We start from the raw sequence: 22,744 nt of genomic DNA, 5'->3' as shown, positions 1-22,744 counted from the left end.
AATTGGGGTGTGGGGGATAGATGTGTGTATTTTCAGATAGGCCTGGAAAGGCCCTTAAAGTCATCAGTAGCTGACTGTGTCTAATGGAAAAAACTTGTGCTTAAATAACGAACCATTAGGCTACTGTCAAAAAAGAGACAACGGGGCCCAAATGGAGTCACTTATGCTAAGTGTTTGTGCTAAGACATCACCAAATGGAAACTTAAGACTTTAGTTTCAGCCTTTCCCAGTAAGGAATGGAATCTGCAATTACCTGGTCAGCACCGGTGGCGTGATCAGCCTGATAGACCCCCGTCTTCTAGAGGACAGTGACCAATCCGTTGTTAGAATCACTTCCTTGTTCTGCCTCCTTACACACGTCAGTCTTTCATTTTGTTACCGTTCCTTAGAGCTCCTTTCTAGCTGCTAGCTTGGATGCTGCCCCATCATGAATCAATGAATGAAGCAAATAAAACCTTTCAAGTTCACTCTGTGGATTTTTTTTTTTAACACTACTTTTATTATTCTGCCATGTAGTTGTCTAGGAGCGGTTTAAGCGATTATTGTGGTTTTCCAGACAAGTAGGTGGGTTAGACGCATGGTTTACTGACTCGGGCCCCTGGGCAGATCTTATTTCCTTCCCCCCAAAGTGAAAAATTTCAAACATACAGACACGTTGAAAGAATTCTGCAGCAAACACCCATATGCCCACCACTGGGTTCTACGACATTCTACCATTACCTAGGCATCCCTCTCCTCATTCATCAGGCCTCCCCGTAACTAAGGGGACGGAGCGGGGGGCGGGCAGGGGGAGCGGGGGTCAGCAAGCTCAAGGTGGCTTTCAAATGGCCATTCCCAAAGGCGCGGCCCGCAGGCCAAGGTCTTAGCATCAGGCCGAGCGGGGGTGCCTGCTCCGCAGCCTCATTTTGCGGACGCGGGAGGAGGAACCGGGCTGCGGACCGCGCGGCGCCCCCCGGCGGTCGACCCGTTCTTCCCCCGCCGGGGAGCCGGGGGGCCGGGGGACCGGGGGACCGAGGGGCCGCGTCCGGGTCGGCGGCGGGGCTGGGCGGGGTGGGGCGGGCCGGCGCGGCGCCGCACCTGCGCTGGGCGGTGCGGAGGCGGCGGAAGCCGGCGGCGGGCGCGGGGCCGCTACGTGCGCGGGGAGCGCGGGGAGCGCGGGGCTGCGCTCGTGTGCGCTCGTCGCCGCCGCCGCTGCTGCGCCTTTTGAGTCAGCAAACTCCGCCACCAGCTTGTCCGCTGCCCGGCTCTGCCCGGAGCTGCCGCCCGTAAGTGACAGGAAACCCGGCGGGGAGGCCTCCCCCGCGCCGCCGGGGTGGGCACCGCGGCCGGGGCCGAGCCGGCTGTCTTTTCCTTTCCTCTCCCGAGGCGTGGGGCCCTTCCCGCTGCTCCCAGGGGCTGCTCGCTGCGGGCTGGTTAGAGGTTTGGGTCTGCTGGGGCTGGAGCCGTGAGCGGCCGCCTTGCCTGCCGGGGTTGAGGGGGAGGAGGCATCGGTTGGCTTGTTTGCCGGGAGAGGGCACGCTTGGGAATCGATCGGGAATCTCTCCGGGGAGAGAGTAGGGCGGAGGTGGGATCCTTGACGCCAGGAAAAGTGCTGAGGCACCTTCCACCAGGCCGGGTTGGGGTGGGTATTTTCTTATTCACGGAAGGGCAGCTTGGAGTTTAGAAACTGGGAGGGGTAGGCAGGGGGCTTTCGTGGGATTGTGGGATTCAGAGGAAGAAAGACCCGAGAGAAAATCCATGTTGACGATGACCAGGTCGGGTACCACGCGAAAGCAACAGCCTGTGTTTCAGTTCTGATGCATCATACTTCTTGAAGATGGGATGCGGTGATTGAGGGGGCTTGGTCACGGGGACCTAGAGCCACGTGTCTTGCTTGAAAGCAGGGGCTACTATTTTCTGCAAGGCACGTTTCCGTGGAAGAATAATGGAATTAGAAATTGAGAGGAGGAGTTCCCGTCGTGGCGCAGTGGTTAACGAATCCGACTAGGAATCATGAGGTTGCGGGTTCGGTCCCTGCCCTTGCTCAGTGGGTTAAGGATCTGGGGTTGCCATGAGCTGTGGTGTAGGTTGCAGATGCGGCTCGGATCCCGCGTTGCTGTGGCTCTGGCGTAGGCCGGCGCTACAGCTCCGATTAGACCCCTAGCCTGGGAACCTCCATATGCCGCGGAAGCGGCCCAAGAAATAACAAATAGACAAAAAAAAAAAAAGGGAAAAAAGAAAAGAAAAAAAAAAAAGAAATTGAGAGGAGGGAGGAGGCTTTCATGTGATCTCCTTCAAGCCTTTTATTTTGGAGACAGGAAAACTGAGGCCCCCCGGGTGGGGCGCATTCAGCCAGTTGGGCGCAGAAGCAGGCCTAGGTTCTTGTGGATTTCTGACGCCCGCTGCAGCGTTCTTCTGGGTGGAGGAAGGCCTGAAATGCATGAACTCTCTCATCTCCCCTGGGAGGGGTCTGGGCCAAAGGGGGTGAGTGCAGACGCTGGGCAGAACCCCACAGCTTCATCCATGGCCCAGGCTCAGCTGGGGCTCCTCAGTCTGAGACCGGGAGGTGAGTGAGATGCTTCTGCTACTTCTGCCATCTCTTCCAGGGATGCTTAGGCCTCAGGCCTTCAAAAAATAATTTTTTTAAAAAGGCGTGGTAGATTTAAGATTGACTGATGGGACTATTTTAAATAAAGATAGAAAATAAAATACACCCAGAAGCAGATATACATAAGATGTGAAGGAGGGAGGTGATTAGCACCTGTATTTCATGGGCTCACCCTCTCTCTCCTGCTGGTCTGTTCCCTTCTCACTTCAGAAGTGACTGCTTCACTCGTGAGGAAATCGGTGTTGAACGAGTGGGGACTTGCTCAGGTGACACTGGCCATCACCAGGGGTCTCTTGGCTGACTGGCATTCTGCTTCTGCCTCCACCCCAGCGGGCTGTGGTCTGAACTTCCTCTTATTTTGCTTAGGGGCAGGCCTCCTGGAGCTTGGTACCCAAAATAAACACCTTCATTCTTTCCTATATAAAAGTATATTGATTAAAGACTAAGGTTTATCTTTAATTTTAGAGCACTCTTAATAGTATCTTTTCTCAGCCTTAGGGGCTCTCATTCTAGAGGGTTCACTTTGTTAGTTTAGTCTTTGTGGGAAATGGCTTCTTTTTCCTCTTTCGGTCTCAGGGCTGTGGTTTAACAACCACTTGTGAGGGGTTTAGAGTTGGTTGAGACCAAGCCTTTGTCATCTTCCATTTCTTAGCGTGGCAAAGCAGGGCTCTTAGCCAAAGTCATGGTTGACCTCCATGGAGGGAATACCCTACACTTGGGACTGTTAATCACTCACTCACCTCTTGTTTTTCCTCTTAGAATCTAGTAGATATGGATCAGCTCTTATGTTCTCCAAGCCCTGTTCAAATAAGAGATTGTATGTGGTAGTGGTTACAACTTCTGGTTTCGGACTCATTAGAGATGAACTCTGGGCGCAGTCATTTGCTGGCTGGGGTACTGTTAGCTGGGTACTTAACTCTCTAAATCTGATGGATCCTTTATTCAGAAATTACGAAATGGTACTGATAATCCTTGCCTCCCAGAATTGTTCATAGCAATAGCTGACATGTATTGAGCACGGATATGTGCTAGGCGCTGTGAAAAGAGTTTCTAAGTGGCAGGCTCATTAATCCTCACCAGGAGCTTCTGAAGTGGATTCTATTTATATCTGGGGGAAAATGAGGCATCCATATTTATGCCTTCCAGAGTTCTCATCGTGGCTCAGCGGAAACGAGTCTGTCTAGTATCCATGAGGACGCAGGTTTGATCCCTGGCCTTGCTCGGTGGGTTAAGAATCTGGCGTTGCTGTGGCTGTGGTGTAGGCGGGCGGCGACAGCTCAGATTTGACCCCTGGCTTGGGAAGCTCCATGTGCTGTGGGTGTGGCCCTAAAAAGACCAAAAAAAAAAAAGATATTTGTGACTTCCCTAAACTCACAATTTTAACCACCAGCAAGTGCGTCCCAGATTTCTATAATATTGGGGCTTACTGTGTGCCAGGCCTGGTTTCAAGTACCATATGTATGTTAACAAAACTTGAGATACTGTTTTTAATACCCCCTCTCCTTTTTTCTTGTCTTTCCTTTTCTTTCATTCTTTTTTCCTTTCTTTAACAGATGAAGAAACAGGCACAGAGCCCAGGTCAGACAGTTAGTAAGTGATGGAGCCAGGATTTGAGCCAGGCAGCCTGGCTCTGGAACAGGTACTGCCCACCTCAGCCACTCCTGTGTGAATGTATGTCAAGGGTTTAGCCAGACCTCAATCAAGGGCAGCTCTTAATTGGCATTTTCATTTATTTTTCCCTGAGTAACCACTTCCTCCTCCCAGTCTCTGTGGAGGAGAGGCTTTTTTTTTAGTGCTGGAAAAAAACTTTCCAGAACTTTTTTTTAGTTCTGGAACTGGTTCAACTTTGCCTAAGGTTATGGGATTCTGCATACATTTCTGTTGCATTCACTGTTATTTTTGAAAAGTTCGCAGCAAGGGAGTTCCCATCATGGCGCAGTGGTTAGCGAATCCAACTAGGAACCATGAGATTTCGGGTTCGATCCCTGGCCTTGCTCAGTGGGTTAAGGAACCGGTGTTGCCGTGAGCTGTGGTGCAGTTTGCAGATGCGGCTCGGATCCCGAGTTGCTGTGACTGTGGTGTAGGCCGGTGGCTACAGCTCTGATTAGACCCCTAGCCTGGGAACTTCCATATGCCCCAGGTGTGGCCCTGGAAAAGACCAAAAAAAAAAAAAAAAAGTTCGCAGTAAGTCTCAGTGACCCTGGGAATGCGGACAAGTGGCTTAGGGAGGCTGTGAAGTCCCTGAAAATGTATGATTTTATACTCTTGCGCAAAAGTCTAGTATTCTGGGGCTGAGGATCCACAACTTACTTTAGATTCTTAAAGGGTTGCCCATGGTGGAAGGGTTAGTAATGACTCTTCTCTTCCAGTAACCTCATTTTACAAATGAGGCAGCCGAAGCCCGGGGGAGAGGCAGACTAGTTTAACATGAACTATGCAGCCAAGTACAAGAGGAAAGGGGACTAAAATTCAGGTCTTCTGACCTCTAGTCTCATATTCGTTCCGTCACACCCCAGTATTTCTCTTTGGAATGAGTGGTGCCCACTGAGTAAATCTTCAAATGCTGGAAGACCCCCCAGTTCTCCCCCTGGGCTCCCCAGTGTGTGGAAGACCATCAGGGCTCCCTGGAAGCACCATCAAAACGCATCATCCTTTGGCATATAGTCTGGTGAGCTGAAGCACTTTACAGTGATTTAGGGTGGGAATCTACAATGCTGAAAGATAGGAGCCAGGAGGGTAAAATTTGGGGAGAAGAGGAGGAAAGATTCAGAACCTGGATTGGTTGAAGCACAAGAAGTCCGTTCTGGCCTCTTGGTAGAATGGTAGTGTTGGAAAGATTTGCTGAGATTGGTAAATTCAAACAAAATTCTGTGAAGTCTGAGATGTCTGTGTAATGTGCGAATCCCTGAAAAGTAAGGCCACCTACTAGTTGAAGCTTGATGCTCCAGTGACTAAATAAGACTAATAGGTCATTAAAAAAAGGGGGGGGGGAGGGGAGTTCCCATTGTAGGGCAGCGGAAACAAATCCGACTAGAAACCATGAGGTTGCAGGTTCCATCCCTGGCCTCGCTCAGGGGGTTTAGGATCCGGCGCAGCCGTGAGCTGTGGTATAGGTTACAGACTTGGCTTGGATCCTCTGGTGCTGTGGCTGTGGTGTAGGCCGGCAGCTGTAGCTGTGGTTTGACCCCTAGCCTGGGAACTTCCATATGCTGTGGATGCAGCCCTAAACAGACCAAAAAAAGAAAAAAAAAAAAAGGGGGGGCTAATAGGTCCTGAGGCCTCTATTAGTTTAGGCCAGCCCTTTTACTTCACTTAATTTTTTATAAACGTGTTAAGTTTTCTTGGGAAAATAGACTAGTACACATAGGCAATACATTTTGAAATGTATTGTTCAGCCAGACATCAAAATATGTTCTATAGGACCAGGAGTAGGAAGTGCAGAACTGGTTCCCTTGTAAACACAGGAATGGAACATGTGATTCAGTTGACTGTGGTAAGGTCTGTTGGGATAGTTGGCTGCCCATTTAGGAAAAAGGGAGATCCGTACCTCACACCATTCACAAAAGTAAATTCCACTTAGATCAATGATTAAATGTCAAAACCAAAATGATAGCTATTAAAAGTATATACGCATATAAGATGGTTTTACAAACTAACTTTAGAGTAGGAAAGACCTTGCCAAGTTTAAGAAAACGCAAACTCTATAAAGGAAAATAGTGATCTAACGTCATGAAACGTATTCCTTCTATAAGCAGAAAGATGCCAAAACAAGGTTAAAAGATGGTAAAGTACTTAAGCAAATAGTTGCAATATATATAACGGACCTAAACTCTTAGAAATCAGTAGGAAAAAAAATAATCCAGTAGAAACACGAGCAAAGACTATAGCAGTTCGCATATGTATATAAAAACATGTAACCTCATTAATAATCAGATAAGTGAGGATTAAAAACCATGGCGAGGGTGTGGGAAAATAGACTGTCACCATACATGCCTGTGGGGAGTGTAAATTGGTACAACTTTTGGGAAAGGCACTTTGGCAGTATTTGATGGATCAATTCCTTTTCTAGGACTTTATCCCACAAAAAGACTTACCTCCTTGAACAAGGAGAATATTGCTATAGATGAGCTGATATGGAGAGTGTCTATTATAAAGTAATGAAAGCAAAGTGCAGAGAAGTAGGTATAATATAATCTCATTTTTTTTGGAAAAAGAAAAAATCTGTAAGGCTATGCCCCTAATTGTAGACCGTGATTACCTTTGGGAAATGGAATGAGAAAGGGGATGGTAGTATGGAGAATTTCATAATAGATTTCTGTTTTTTAAAAAAACTTTTCAGGAGTTCCTGCTGTGGCACAGTGGTTAACGAATCCGACTAGGAACCATGAGGTTGTGGGTTCGATCCCTGGCCTTGCTCAGTGGGTTAAGGTTCTGGCATTGCCGTGAGCTGGGGTGTAGGTCACAGACGCGGCTCGGTTCCCGAGTTGCTGTGGCTGTGGTGCAGGCAGGTGGCTACAGCTCCGATTAGACCTCTGGCCTGGGAACCTCCATATGCCACAAGTGTGGCCCTAGAAAAGACAAAAAGAACAAACAAACAAATGTGGCCCTAGAAAAGACAAAAAAAAAACAAACCCAAAAATCACTTTTCAATTTTGAAATGGTTTTAAACTATAGAAAAATGACCAAAGTAATGAAATCATGAGTATATAGTACTGGAAAAAAAAATTCTTTTTAATTAATTAATTATTTATTTTATTTATTTTTGACTGTCCGAGGCACGTGGAAGTTCCCAGGCCAGTGACTGAACCCGTGCCACAGCAGTGACAATGCCTGATCCTTAACCCGTTGAGCCACATAGGAACTCCATAAAAGGGACTCTGAAGAATGCCTGTGCTGAAAAGCCGACGTAAAATGATGGTCTCCCCGTGTGTAGGGGACCCCATCCTCTGGATTTCCAGGCAAGTATCCTTCTGCCACTCCTTACAAACATGCGCCCCAGTCTCCCTTCTTTTTTTTTTTTTGGTCTTTTTGTCTTTTCTAAGGCCACACTTGTGGCATATGGAGGTTCCCAGGCCAGGGGTCTAATCGGAGCTGTAGCCGCTGGCGGGATCTGAGCTGAGTCTGTGGCCTACACCACAGCTCACGGCAATGCCAGATCCTTAACCCACTGAGCGAGGCCGGGGATCAAACCCGCAACCTCATGGTTCCTAGTTGGATTCGTTAACCATTGCGCCACAACGGGAACTCCCCCAGCCTCCCTTCTTGAACACAGGAGTTGTATGTAGCAAGGACGTTGCTTAATTTAGAAGTACATTTGCCCTAGATTGTGTGGTTTTTAAGCATTAAAGAAAAAACAGCGTTCATTTCTCAGTTTAGTTTTCTTTCCTGAATATAGCACAAAACTAGTCCTGTTACCCTTGGGTTGGTATTTCCTCACCATGCCCCCTCCAGCTCACCCCAGTAGATCTCTGACCTGGGCTTTCTCACTCTGAGAGTCCAGATCGCAGATCCTGTACCCATGCAGTGAACAATTGCACTCAGAAATCTCTAGAGGACACATTCTCCTGCAGAAGAGAACATAAGGGATGCATATTCTTCCTCTGTCAACACAGCTGGCTCCTTTATCGTAGAAATTAGAATGACTAGGCATGCGCATGTCTTTGATCCCACCGCCCCCAGATACCCTTCGGAGGATAAGAAAGGGAAGTCTCAAACTCCTTTCAGAGGCAGACTAGAAATTCCAAAATTCCTAATAGCTGGTGCCCTCCGTTAGGGAGTGCTGGATTCCCGGAGCTGGAAGAACAGAAAAGGGGAAGAAGGGAGGGGAATAAAAGGGGGTGGGAGAGGGCAAGCCAGACTTCGCCCAAGACCTGTCCTGTGTCCAGGCGTGTGATAAAGTCTCTGACTTGTTTCCTGGAATTTTTTTTTTTTTTTTTTCCTTTCTAAGCCTGAGCCTGCAGCATATGGGAGTTCCCAGGCTAGGGAATTGAGTCAGAGCTGCAGCTGCTGGTCTACACCACAGCCACAGCCACGCTAGATCCGAGCTGTGTCTGTGACCTCTACCAGAGCTCATGGCAACGCTGGATCCTTAACCCACTGAGCAAGGCCAGGGATTGAACCCCCAACCTCATGGTTAACCATTGAGCCACAACGGAACTCCCATTCCCACTCTTGATCTTTGGTATTCTCCATGCAATTTATAAAGGGCTGTGATTTGGGGGCTGGGTTATCACAGGTAGTTTTTTTTTTTTTTTTTCAGTGATATCATGGGCAGCCCGGGCTTTGTCTCGGTTATTTATGAACTGGGAGGTAGATGTGACACTTCAGAGCATTTTAGCTTTGAAACCAGTGGCACAAAGTTATTTTCTTCTCCTTTTTCCCCCATTTTGTTCCTACCCTTCTTTCCCATTTTCCAGCTCAGGTGTGCATTTTCATTCTTTGGGTCTTTTTATGCTTTCCAGACTCCACTAAGGCCCCTGTAGCATTTGGCCGAAGTTCCATGGGCGTCAGGAAAACAAGGAAGAACACAACTCAAGCCCTGGGGGCCCTTGTCCCAGATGAACCAAGAAAGATGGGGCGGATGTCTCCTTCTTTTCAGTGTGTTCCTCTGCTCTTTAGATGTTAAATAGTAAAATTAGACTCTCTTTTACTAGTTTTGGAGAGGAAAGACTTTTTTTTGGCCACCCTGCAGTATAAGGAATTCCCAGGATCCGAGCTGCAGTTGTGACCTGCACTGCAACTGTGGCCACACCTGATCCTTAACCTACTGTGCCGGGCCTGGGATCAAACCTGTGTCCCTGGCATCAAACCTCCAGAGATGCTGCACCACAGTGGGGAAACTCCAGAGGCATTTTTTTTTAACCCAGGTGTCAGTTGGGGGTCTCCCATTCCTTCAAGCGCTAGAGAGCTAAATAACCGTGGTGAGAGCCCACCAGCTCCTCACACAGGGAATTCCAAAGTCCTTCCAGGTTTTCTGCTAATTCCCGGAGGTGCTGGTTAGGGGATGGCTCTGGGCTTTTCCTGTTTGACCTCAGTGTCAGCCCTGACGGTTTGATAGAGAAAAGCCCTCACTAAGGGAGAAGTCTGCCCAGCCCTTGCTCTGCTGGTGCAGGAGAAAGCCTTGCGGGTTCCTGACCTTCCACGTCTCCCTCTCTTAGCCTCTCAGCCCTACCCTGTCTCATCCCTTTCTTGTAACGCCATGGTCTTGTCCCTTTCAGACCATGGTCCCCCCTGGTTCCTCTCAAACTTGTGCATCCAAATGGTTCAAAGGGCGCAGAAGAGCACGGGGCTTTGCGCGTAGGCATCCATGCTCTGTAGGAATTAGGAACACAAAGCACAGGGAGTTTTCTATTCCTGATGACTGCCTTCCCCTTTCTCACTGAGGTAGCAGCTCTGCTTCGTGTATTGTGGCATTTGGGACAGCTGGGGACAAGGCAGCGGTTGGGAAGCACCTCAGGGTGGCGTTCCTGTGGCCCTGGGTCCGGGTGTCTCTGAGCAGGGGCTGTGGAGCCTTTCTGTCCACTGTCCCTGCGGATGATCAGACCCCGAGTCTGGGTTTCATCTGCCCAAGTGCGTGGGAACATTCCTTCGCCAGAAAACCAGTCTGACCTTTGACAGGGAGGTGCAGACCGCGTGCAGCTCTTTTCAGCGGCCTCATTTCCCTCACGGTTGGGAATTCTTGAAAAACGGTGACCTCTGTTGTGAGAACTTTGCCCCATCAAGTCTGTGGACAAATACAAGTCCGATGTGTTCGGATTATCGTCAGCGCTTTGGGCAAATAGTTGAAGGAATAATAACTTTGGCATTTTACCTCCTTTTAAAAGGGTTTTCTCTGTGTCTTATCTCAGCTTTCTGGGGTCAAGGCCGGCATTGGACACCCGTGGGTCAGTATGTGCCTCGGGGATGGCCAAGGTGTGCGCTTCGCCACGGAGGCTGTTTCAGAGCACGTTGATTTAAAATATTCTGCTCCCAGGAGTTCCCGTGTGGCTCAGTGGGTGAAGGATAGGGCGTGTTCACTGCAGCGACTTAGGTTGCAGCTGTGGTGCAGGTTCGGTCCTTGGCCCAGCAGTTTCCACATGCCGCAGACATGGCCAAAATAAAAATTCTGCTCCTATAAACATTTCCATCCCACTTAAGACATCAGATGCATGAAGGGGACAGTGTTTAAAAAGGCATAGGTGCTCTGTGATTATCAGGAAGAGACCTCAGCATCTCCCCCCGCAGGGGTCTTGGAAGAGTCTAGACGATCATGAGTGGGGATGGTAGCTGACACAGTGAGCTCCAGGCGTGGTCCTCCATGTTTGCTCCTTTACTCTCCGTAGCAGATCCACGGAGGAGGCCGTTATCTCCATTTGACAGATCGGGAAACTCAGGCCCCGAGATATGAAAGAAATTCCCCTGGGAAGGGGCAGCCAGGGAGTTCCTGCTGTAATGCAGCAGGTTAAGGATCCAGTGTCATCTCTCTGGTGATATGGGTTCCATCCCTGGCCTGGCACCGTGGATTAAGGATCCAGCGTTGCCCCCGTTGTGGCCTAGGTCACAACAGCTGTGGCTTGCATTCGGTCCCCGGCTTGGGAACTTCCATATGCAGAGAATGCAGCCAAGGAAAAAAAAAGAATTCGCAGCCAGGCTGTTTGGCATTCATGGTGCCCTTCCTGCTCTGTTAGGGGACACTCCTTGCTCAAAAGTGACGTCTCCCTTTTTGCTGGTTCCTCAGATGACTTGCCGGTTCTTCAGAGTTGAACCTGACCAGTAAGATCATGACCCCTGGTGCTGCTGTCCTCCCGAGTGATGGCACTTGCCTCCCCCAGGGGCAGTTCTTTGAGACCGAGGCAGTGAGCTTGGTGGGAAGATTGTACTCTCTGGCGTATTGCGATGCTTTTCCCTTTTGAAAGAATTCATCACTCAGTTTAAGAGAGGAACATTTAATACTGACTTTGTCTCCGGTTTATATGCCTGTACCCTTTCCTTTTTCTTTTTGGCTGTGGCATGCAGGGGCTTGATGTGGGATCTCAATTCCCAGACCAGGGATTGAATCTATGCTGTGGTGGTGAAAGCACTGAGTCCCAGCCACTGGACCACCGGAGAACTTCCATTTGTATCTTTTTCTTATCTCAGCCCCAAACTCTTTTCCAGGTGCCTGAAAACTGTTCCATGTGGATGTCCACACCATCCTAGCTGTTCCTTCACTTTCTTTCTTTCTTAACTCTAAAAACGGGCCGCCTTCCCAACTTCTCCTTTCTGCTCATGACGCCGGTGTTCTTCCAGTCCCCCGGCTGGTGAGTCATCCATGACTCCCTTTCTTCCGTTGTGGTCTGTCTACAAGTTATTCTTGTTATATGCATATTTTTGAGGGCCGAACCCTCGGCATATGGAAGTTCCCAGGCTAAGGGTCACATCAGAGCTGCAGCTGCCGGTCTACACCACAGCCAGAGCAATGGAGGATCCGAGCTGTGTCTGCGACCTCCACCGCAGCTCATGGCAACGCTGGATCCTCTACCCACTGAGCAGGGCCAGGGATCGAACCTAAGTCCTCAGGGATCCCAGTCAGGTTCGTTACTGCAGAGTCACAACAGGAACTCCCGAGTCCTTCCTTCTTTTCTTTCTTTCTTTTCTTCCTTCCTTTCTTTTCGTCCTTCCTTCCTTTCTTTCCTTTCTTTTCTTTTCTTCCTTTCTTTCTTTCGCTTTTTAGGGCTGCACTCGCGGCATATGGAGGTTCCTGGGCTGAATCAGAGCTGTAGCTGCTGGCCTACACCACAGCCACAGCAACTCGGGATCCCAGCCACATCTGTGACCTACACCACAGCTCACAGCAACGCCAGATCCTTAAGCCACTGAGCAAGGCCAGGGATCAAACCCACAACCTCATGGTGCCTAGTCAGATTTGTTTCTGTTGCCACCACGACGGGAACTCCCCCAGTCCTACTTTCTTTTTGAAACTTCTTCCTCTCTGTTCCCCCCTTCCCGTAACCCTATTACCAGTGCTGTTTCTTTTGGCACATACAGTGATCTTTGCATTGCAAGTGAGCTGTTTTGTATCTGTGTCTGAACAGCTTAGGTCTTAGAACTCAGGAAGTGAGGGTGACATAACCATTAAAAACACACCCCTCTGGGAGTTCCCATCGTGGCTCAGGGGAAAGAACTTTGACTAGCATCCATGAGGTCGCAGGTTTGCTCATGGCGTTGAATTGTCCTTCTCTGGTTACTCTTAGGGGGTCTTTTTGTAGCTAATGACCCTAAAGACATCTGTCATGTGAAGGTGCCACACTTCCCTCAGTAGTAAACTCCTTTCAGAAGACAAAAACGTCATTTCGGTTGTAAGGCTCTTGGCTTTCCCAGCTCGTATACAGACAGAACGCTGCCCCCGGCCTCACATCCTGAAAGCGTTTGAGACATTAAATAACTCAGTTTCTTGGGTGGTATTCTCCACCCCTTGTCATTTTTTAAGCATCTCTTTCTTTCTTTCTTTCTTTCTTTTTTTTTTTTTTAAATCTCTGGAATGGCTGGATATTGGTGCTTTTATTTTTTATTTTTATTTTTTGCCTTGTTTTACCTTTATTTTATTAAATTTTGTTTTATTTTATTTTTTAGGGCTGCACTGAGGCATATGGAAGTTCCCAGGCCAGGGGTCGAATTGGAGCTGCAGCTGCCAGCCTAGGCCACAGCCACAGCAACGTAGGATCTGAGCCTTGTCTGCGACCTACACCACTGCTCATGGCAATGCCAGATCCTTAACCCACAGAGCAAGGCCAGGAATTGAACCTGAATCCTCATGGATCCTCGTCAGGTTTGTTATCACTGAGGCACGACAGGAGCTCATGAAGCATCTATTTCTAACCTTGTAGCTTGGATGCCGTGTTTGATGTAGGGGGTACCCTGTGGTGAGTAAGAGCGAGGGCTTTCCTGAGTCTGGGTGGCTGTGTTTTGATCCTAGCTCCCATTTTCTAGCTGTATGGCCTTGGACACTGTTTCCTTATTTGTAAAATTGAGATAATAAAATTTGTCTTGAGGATTAGATGAGAGAATTCGTGTTATAATCTTTGCACAGTGTCTGGCCCCATGGTTAACAATCACTTCTTTTCAGTTGGGTTGCTGGTTTTGATTATGTATGGTGTACCTTTTTTTTTTTTTTTTCTTTTCTAGGGCTGCACCCGTGGCATATGGAGGTTTCCAGGCTAGGGGTCGAATCTGAGCTGTGGCCGCCAGCTCAGCCACAGCAACGCCAGACTCGAGCCGCATCTGCGACCTATACCATAGCTCACGGCAACCCCAGATCCTTAACCCACTGAGCGAGGCCAGGGATGGAACCCGCAACCTCAGGTTTCCTAGTCGGATTCATTAACCACTGAGCCGCGACAGGAACTCCATGAATGGTGTACCTTTAACGTCATTCTCCAACCTCATCCTCCACAGTCCAGAGGAGAAAGGTCAAGAGGAAGGAGAGAAAACACTAGAGGAAGACACATGGCCTTCCAGTCACTCTACTCGGGGAGTTCTTCTGTGGCCCAGTGGGTTAAAGATCCAGTGTTGTCACTGCAGTGGCTTGGTTGCTGCTGTGGCACGGGTTCGATCCCTGGCCCAGGAACTTCCACATACCACGGGTGCAGCCCAAAAAAATAAATAAATAAATAAGACATTCCACTCTGCACTGTTGATGATCCTAAGCTTTCTTTTCTCCCAAGATGAATGAGTAACTGTGCGTGCGATGAGGTGGGCTGATGGGGGGGGTCCAGCACGTTGTTCTGTGCCTGCCCTCTCAGCTCACATGGTTGGGCCACTTAGAAACGTGATGGTGATGCAGAAATGCAGAGAATTAGCTCGGACTGAGTCAGTCAGATTTAATTGACCCATTATTTGTTGGCACTTGCCACATGCCAGGCCCTCTGCTAAGTGCTAGGACTCTAAGGCATGAATAATTTGGACCAGGTCCCTGCCCTCATGGGACTTTTGAGAGGACAGACAGTAAACAAGAAAATAAATTAATAGATGAAATAGTAACAGACCACGATACATCCTAAGGAGAAAATAAAAGCGCAGAGCATTCCTGGGCATGGGGGGTTTGCTCTAGTGGGTGGTCAGGGAAACCCCCTCTGGGGAGGTGGAGTTTAAACCAGGACTTGCAGGGTGGGAAGGAGCCACCTTAACGGGTTGGGTGGGAGAGGAGGTGGGGAAGCATCAGCCGGAACAAGAGGCACAAAAGGCCTGAGGGCTGGATTCCAGAGCTGACCTGGTTGGGGTGACTGGACGCCATGGTGGTGAAGAAGAGCTGGGGTTGGTTGGAGAAACAAAGGAGTGGGGTTTATAGGGATTCTGCAGATCCGGACCCTGTCCCCTGGACAGTGATTCTCAACAATGTTCTACCATCAATACACTTGTTGGGGGCGTGAGATATGCCCCTGGGTGGCGGGGTGACGGGGAAGGCTGGGGGGTGTGGGATTTGTAAAGAGCCCTCCATAATTGCAGTATAACTCACCGTCTCCCCCTCCGCAAGTTGAGAAGCACTGCCCTTGATGACCCACTCAGATGCCTTGGGATCTGGGAACATTCACATCTCTTGCGTTTCCATTAAATTTTGCAGGGTTACATCGGCAAACAGGGAACAGGGAATTCTCTCAGTTGGTGAGAACATTGGCACGGGCATTGAAGGATGAGTCACTGTTTAATTGGATCACTGTGTGACCCATTTAAATAAATACATACTGTTTTTTTCTTTTCTTTTCTTTCCCTCCCTCCCTTCCTTCCTTCCTTCTTTCTTTCTTTCCTTCCTTCTTTTTTTTTGAGGGCCGAACCTGTGGCATCTGGAAGTTCCCAGGCTAGGGGTTGAATTGGAGCTGCAGCTGCCGGCCTGCACCACAGCCCCAGCAGTACTGGATCCGAGACACAAGTGCAAGCTATGTTGCAGTTTGTGGCAACGTCGATCCTTAACCCACTAAGCAGGACCAGGGATTGAATCCACATCCTCATGGATACTAGTCAGGTTTGAAACCACTGAGCCGTGATGGGAACTCCTATACTGTTTTTTGAATAGAAAAGTTATTCACGTTCTTTTGAAGTTATTTAGAAATGCCTTTGGAGACGTCCTTTAAGATTTTAATGCATTTGGATGTTCTTTTGGGAAGAGTGGCATGGGGGTGGGGAGAAGACAGCTTCAGGAGTCCTCAGGGTGAGTCTGGACCACACCATGTGCCTCTGGGTGGTTGTTGAACCTCTCTTTGGCTTGGGAGGCTGACGTCTGCAGAATAAGATCAGCCCTGTGCTGCCTGTTTCACTGTCAGGGGACAGTGCTTTATAAACTGCAGAGCACCCCAAAATCAAAGGTACTTTGAAAATTAAAATTTGTTTGCATACATTATGGCCAATAGCACATTATGGCCCGGATGTAATCCCTGACCATCGAAAAGAACTTTCCACTGCTTGTAGATATCTGGTCTCCACAGTCATCCAGAGCTAATTTTGCAGTAGGAATGGGCTTCCCAAGTATGGTGCAAAACCTTGAAGCCATAAAGAAAGGGTTGGGAGTTCTTGTTTGTGGCTCAGCGGGTTAAGAACTGGACTAGTATCCTTGAGGATGTGGGTTTGATCCCTGGTCTTGCTCAGCAGATTAAGGATCTGGCGTTGCTGCAAGCTGCTGGTGTAGGTCGCAGATGTGGCTCAGATCTGGTGTGGCTGTGGCTGTGGCTGTGGCATAGGCCGGCAGCTGCAGCTCTGATTTGACCCCTAGCCTGGGAACTTCCATATGCCACAGGTGTGGTCCTAAAAGGAAAACAAAAAAGCATTGATAAAATTCATCACCTGGAAACAGTCAGTGTAGCAAAACCCCTGTATGCAAAACAAAAGACTGATTACAAACTGAAAAAATGTATTTGTCCGTCATGTTATGTATTAAGGATTAATTTCCCTAATATATAAAGAACAAATCAATTAGGAAAAGAACAGGACTCCATAGGAAAATGGTCAAAGGAAATGAACAAACAGTTCCTATAAACTAAATTAGCAGCTCCTAAACACATGAAAAATTGACCTTACACATAATTTTAAAGATAGCAATTGAGGGAGTTCTCTGATGATTCAGTGGATTAAGGATCCAGCATTGTCACTGCTGTGGCTCTGATTACTGTCGGGGCACTGGTTTGATCCCTGGACATTCTGCATGTCACACGCGTGGACAAAAAAAAAAAAAAATATATATATATATATATATACAAAACAAAAAATATAAAATAATGGTTGAGGTGGGGATTGAATTGAATGCAGTAGATTCACTTGCATTGTCATTTGATAACCCAGATTATCAAACTTCTTTGCTGTCCATCATGTAGTATCACTGTCACTATTTGGGGGTACTCCTTCAAAGAGTTCTCAGTTGATTTAGGGGCACAGAACTAATGTACCCCTCAAGGAGAGACCTGTGGAAAGTGACCACATAATCAAGCCTTCAGGGGCTGATGCAGCTGAAGTATGATGGGGGCCACTGTGTTCAAGGTTTATCGGCAAAGGTTGTGGAAGGGAGAGTAACCGTCTCAAAGAGATCCCTGCGAGTATGTCCCCCTGCATGGCAAAAGGGACCTTGCAGATGTCATCAAGGGCCTTGAGATGGGGAGCGTAGCCTGGCTTATCCAGGTGAGCCCAGTTTGATCACGTGGGTCCTTGAAAGCCGAGCACCTTTCCCAGCTGTGCCCAGGGCAGTGGGACCGCAGAGGAAGGGTCAGAGAGAGGGTGTGTTGCCGGCTGTGAAGATGGAAGAAGGGGCCGTGAGCCAAGCCTCTGGCACCCAGGAAAGGCCAGGAAACAGATTCTCCCCTAGGGCTTCAGGAAGGAACACCTGATGCCTCAGTTTTCTAATCTGGAAAATGGGGATGCTAATAATGCCTCCTCCAAGGGCCATTGTATAGAGGAAAGGAGTGGATGTGTATAAAGTGCTCGGAGTAGTTCCTGGCCATCCTAAGGGCTGTGGGAGTGTTTGCTGTTGACATTGTGCCCGAGTGGGTGGGTAAGGCCAAGGCAGGCAGAGAGGGGAGTGTGGGGCGGGGCGGGGGGGCGGGGTGGGGAGGGCTCTCAGCTGAGTATAGCAGCACTGGTGGGGAGGGGGCGGAATATGGGGCTGTTTATCCTGAGTGGCCTGACCTCTAACCCCGGTGATCACACCTCATCCCCCCGTTTTTGCTCCCCAGGCCATTCTGCAGGTGGGTCTGAATTCAGGGGCCACCAACCAGTACCTGGCACTAGACTGCCACAGCTCAGTGACTCCAGAGAGAAAACACTATAATACAGTATAGTGTCTCTAAGGGCTCTCCCGTGTGGACTCTCAGGGTGACCTGCTTCTCTGAAGCCAGTTTTCTGCCTTTGCTGTGTGCCCACAGAGAGAGGAGCAGAAACCTCAATTGTGTGGCTTTGGTAGGTCCGCAGGGGCTGGTGGCTAGGCCTGCCCTGTGGTCTTTCAGAAGCCATTGCAAGCTGTGGCCTCTCAGCAGGTAGAGCTTTTCTTGAGCAGATGAGCCCGCAGACTCCTCGGGGTTCTGGGTGGGCACTTGAGGCACAAATGGGAATCTGGATTTCCCAGGCCGGAGACCCTTCCCCGCGTGTTCTCCCTCACAGCTGCTCCCCTTCCTCTGGCCAACTCCGGGATGCCCAGGGCCCCTCACGGGTCTGTTCCTGAAATAGGAGACCTACCCAGTGGCAGGTGCTGTGCCAAGCAACCCAGAAAAACTAGTGATGAGACAGACACAGTGCCTGCCGGCTGTGGTGGAGACACAACACACAGGAAACAAAAACGCATGTGATGTCAGCTTTCGGGTGCACGGTCATGACTGTGCCAGGGCCAAGTTGTGATTTTATAAGGCGGCCTTTGGTTGATCAGGACGGAGGCCTCCCTGTGAAGTGGCGGCCGGAGCTGGTGGTCTCCTTGGTCTTGGGCGGTGGTCTGAGAGGGCTTTGCTTTCCCTTTCCCGCAGCCATGTGGCGGGGCCTCTCTTCCTCTCCTCTGCCTGGGCTGACAGCTGGCAGGTGAGCCTGGTGCCCAGGTGTGCTCCCTGGACGCCGGGCTTCTTCCCGGGCCGTGCTCAGGCTGGGGAGAGAAGCTTTTGCAGCGAATGGCAGAAGCTTTGCGCACTGTTGACTTTGTATTCACATTGCCAGGAGGAGTAAGTGGGGGTTTAGGATCAGGGTGACAGAGTAGTTGGAGTTGCTTAAAATGCTATCTTGGGGACTCAAGATGCCTGTGGCCGTGCTTGGGTCTGGCTGTGGGTTTACTTCATTCAAAGTGTAGGCTCTACACGACCCCGAGCGTTTTCCCGTTACACTCGTCCAGGGCCCATGAGAGCACAGTTTAGTGTAACAGTCCTTCCTCTTCCTTTGTCATTGTATGGATTTATTTGCTTTTTAGGTCTGAAACCATGGCACATGGACGTTCCCAGGCAAGGGGTCTAATCAGAGCTGCAGCTGCTGCCTACACCACAGCCACAGCCACGCCAGACCTGAGCCGCATCTGCCACCTACACCACAGCTCATGGCAACGCCGCATCCTCAACCCACCGAGCGAGGCCAGGGACTGAACCCTGGGTCCCTCATGGATCCTAGTTGAATTTGTCACCACTGAGCCACCACGGGAACTCCTTCCTCTGTCCTTTTACAGCCGAGGCAACAGAGTCAGCAAGGGGCTCTCCCTGCAGGTGGCAGCTGACTGGGGCTCAGAGCCGCCTTGCCTCCTTTCGCCCAGCACACCGTCTCTCTCAGGAAGGGACCCACGGTTACGTTAAACAAAAACGTGGAGCGTGTACATAGGGATTACACTGTGGAGGTTGTTGACTGAAAAAAAAAAACCAAAATCCGCACAGCTGAAAGGTTGAGAATCATGTTTTATTTGGTGCACAGAGCTGACTTAAGTCTCAGAGAAGCCCTAAGGGTCTGCTCCGAGGAGGTGGAGGACGAGCCAGGATAGATGGGAGTTTTTGCAACGAAGACCAGGTGGTCAGGACTTCCGAAGATTAGTGCAAATGAAAGAAAGCGATGCTTTTCTAAATATGGGACGATGCAAGAGTCTGGGCTCACTGAAGTCATTCCTTTGAAATGCACCTCAGCTCTCTGGGGCCAGTGTCCTGAGCTTTCTCCTCCTGAGTCCCCTCAGGGGGCACAATGGCTGATGGCTTGATGGCAGGCATCCTGTTTCTATCCTGAGTTCCCTTAGGGCTTACTGTCTGCTATAGTGTGATGGTTTGACAGCTGCAACATCCTTTGTGTATTGACGTGTGTGTGTGTGTGTGTGTGTGTGTGTGTAGAAGAGGCACGAAGCGGCATCCGTGTTGGCAGCATTTTGGGGATTCTCTCTTTTGCTCCTTCCTAAAGGGCTAACTAGAAAACCACCTAGCAGATACCTGATCATTAAAAATTTTTTTTTTTTAATTTCACGGTGGTAAGAGCACTTAACATGAGATCTGCCCTCTTAGTGAAATTTTAAGTGAGCGATACTGTATTGTTAACTAGAGGTGCAGGTGGTAGGGCAGACTTCTAGTATTTATTCATGCAGCAGTGGGGAGAGCCCTTAGAGACGTCCGGCAGATACTTGATCTTGTTAGAACCTGTGGGTGGAATGCCCTCCCCACGGTTTCACTTACCGGAGGCACTTTTCTTGGTCAGGAGGTTGCCTAACTGGGCTCTTCAGGACCGTTTGGCCTGTCTGGTGGGACTTGCTGTGTCGATGAGTCTCGGAAAAGAACATGCAGAGGAATTATATACCCGCAGGGCCCGCTCTGGTAGGAGCAGGGAGCAGGGCGTTTCAGCCCTCTGTGAGTTGGGGGCTCTGCCAAGCCAGGGTTTTGTCACTGTCCCCCTTTCCCCAAGTAGTCGTGAAACAAAACTCCACCTCTTTCTTGACTCCTCTTTCTCTCTTGAAGCTCCTTGTTTACTTGGGGCATAAAAATAAAAACATCATGAGGAGTTCTGGTTGTGGTGCAGCAGAAACGAATCTGACTAACATCCATGAGGATGCGGGTTCGATCCCTGGCATCTCTCAGTGGGTTGAGGATCCCATGTTGCCATGAGCAGTGGTGTAGGTCGCAGACGTGGCTCGGACCCCGCGTGGCTGTAGCTGTGGCGTAGGCTGGCAGCTGCAGCTCCCATTTGACCCCTAGCCTGGGAACTCCCATGTGCTGCGGGTATGACTCTAAAAAGCAAAAAAAAAGAAACAAAGAAACCGAGCCTGTCATCGACGGATAATCAAGCCCTGAGCCCCTAGAACCTTACTTTTCAACAGGTAGCAAATACAATTTTCTTTTTTCAATCATCTTAGCCTAAAATAACTTGCCTGTGGATGTATTTTCAAAGGATAGTCCATTTTCATAAAGGACTTACATTTTCTACTGGTTTAATATTTGTGTATTTAGGAGGGTGTGTAATATGGGATATGGTGCTGTGACTTGCTTAGAATATGTTGTTCTGACACTCTTGGGCTTTTCCTTTTGACAATGACTTGTGAAGAAATGCTGAGATTCGATAACGTGTGTGTGTGTGTGTGTGTGTGTGTGTGTAGCTTCCTTTATCTCAGCTGCTTTCAGTTTCATAGTTGAGTGTTTAAAAACCTAACCTGTGAATGGCCAATGATTCTGCTTAAGTATTTTAAGAAGAAAGATAGTCGAGGAAGGGACTAGAAAGCAGATTAAAAGAGCTGGAAAAATAGTCAATCGGAAATAAGCCATTGATAGTGAAAAGGGTCAACCAGACTGAATCAGAACAACATGCAAAGTGGGTTAATGGAGAGGCCATAGCGCCCACTGGCCTCCTCCAGGTGCGAAGGTGCTGCCGTGTCCGCCTCGCACTGCGAGGCTTGCTACCTGAGGTCCTCTTCCAGTTCCCAAAAAGGCCCCTGCCCCAGCGTCATTGTCCCCCTCCGAGTGGGCAGCTGGCATGGAGCCCACACATGGCTGGGCCCTGGGCGCCTGTGCTTCCTGCCTGCGGTGCCCGAGCGCCTGCGTGATTCCGAGCACGGTTTCCCCCCATTTACTCCTTCCATCGGTGTGACGGTGTGTGGAGGACCCATTAAGTGCCTGGCGCTGCGATCGAGGCCAGAGATCTCTATTTTTTTGTCCCCCCCCTTCTTTTTGGCCACCCCGAGGCACACGGAGTTCCAGGCCAGGGGTCAGATCCTTTCTGCAGTCGCCACCTAAGCAGCAGCTGCTGCGGCAAACCAGATCCTTAACGCACTGTGCTTGTACCACAGCGGGAACTCCGAGGCCAGAGGTCTTAAATAAACAACCGTGAGGAGCCTACAGTCTGGCAGGGGAGACAGATGTTAACTCAGTACTTAAACAAACAGGGACCCAGATGTCACTGAGATGAGAAGGGAGGGAGGCCATGGCGCCGGGGAAGAGTGACCAGGGGGCTTGAGGCTGCTGGAGGGAGGTAGAGCTCCCGGAGACAGTGAGATTGGAAGGGAGATTTGCAAAGTGAGTAGAGGTTATCCCGTGACAGATGGATTCCCATTCCAGCCTTGAGCAGATTGGTGACCTTGGGGTGGTGACCTTGAGCAGGTTGACTTCCCCTCCCTAGGCCTTAGTGTCTGCTTCTCTGGGAACTGGTTGGTTGTGAGAATTCAGTGAAGCAATACCCATTATATCCTCTGCATACCACCAGCACAGAGTTGCTGCTCATAAACGGTAACTTTCTATTACTGCCTGCTTTCTGTTTAGTTTACTGGAAACTGCGAAAAGGCATTTAAATCTTTCCTTGTTCTGGTTCGCAGGAGCCATTAAATAACGGAGAATAGTTAACTTGGAAAGAGGAAGTGAAAGGGAGATTTAATGGTGGCCTTGAGCATCTGCCATGTGGGAAAGGCTCTCATAGAGCCCCTGGGGTGAAGTCACCCTCTGAATGGGGCTGCCTTGGAAGCGGTGGGAAGGTTCTAGGATTTCAAGACACAAGTATTACTAGATCACGACTCCTATATTTCTCACGCCAATCATGAATAGCCAGGCTAATGTATATTTTGTGTTCTAGTGACATATTGTTTGCTTAGTGATTTTTGCTGCAGTGTTTGTAGCATGTGCAGAGGTCCCTGTGCCTCCTTTGAGAAAGGCGAGTCTTGCTTTTCTCTCTCTGACCTGTAGAGATGTACATGCATATATCCAGTCCAGCTTTTTACTAGAGTCATACAGTTTTTTTGCAGTG

General features: G+C 49.3%; 1 protein-coding gene across 3 annotated transcripts in view; it reads left to right on the top strand.

The window, feature by feature from the left end:
- Nucleotides 1-1,103: 1,103 nt before the first annotated feature.
- SNX10 (sorting nexin 10) overlaps nucleotides 1,104-22,744 on the top strand; it is an 85,312-nt gene continuing 63,671 nt past the window's right edge. For 2 of the 3 annotated variants that reach the window (XM_047763080.1, XM_047763078.1), the window contains exon 1: nucleotides 1,127-1,265. The gene's annotated coding sequence lies outside the window, so the exon portion shown is untranslated. Of the gene's footprint in view, nucleotides 1,266-22,744 lie in introns of all 3 variants that reach the window. The other variant, XM_047763076.1, reaches the window with a different exon arrangement.

This window comes from Phacochoerus africanus, chromosome 16, assembly GCF_016906955.1.
Source record: "Phacochoerus africanus isolate WHEZ1 chromosome 16, ROS_Pafr_v1, whole genome shotgun sequence".
NCBI classification, from domain to species: domain Eukaryota; kingdom Metazoa; phylum Chordata; class Mammalia; order Artiodactyla; family Suidae; genus Phacochoerus; species Phacochoerus africanus.
Note: the sequence above shows the minus strand (reverse complement) of the source record. Positions and strands in the feature narration are given on the sequence as shown.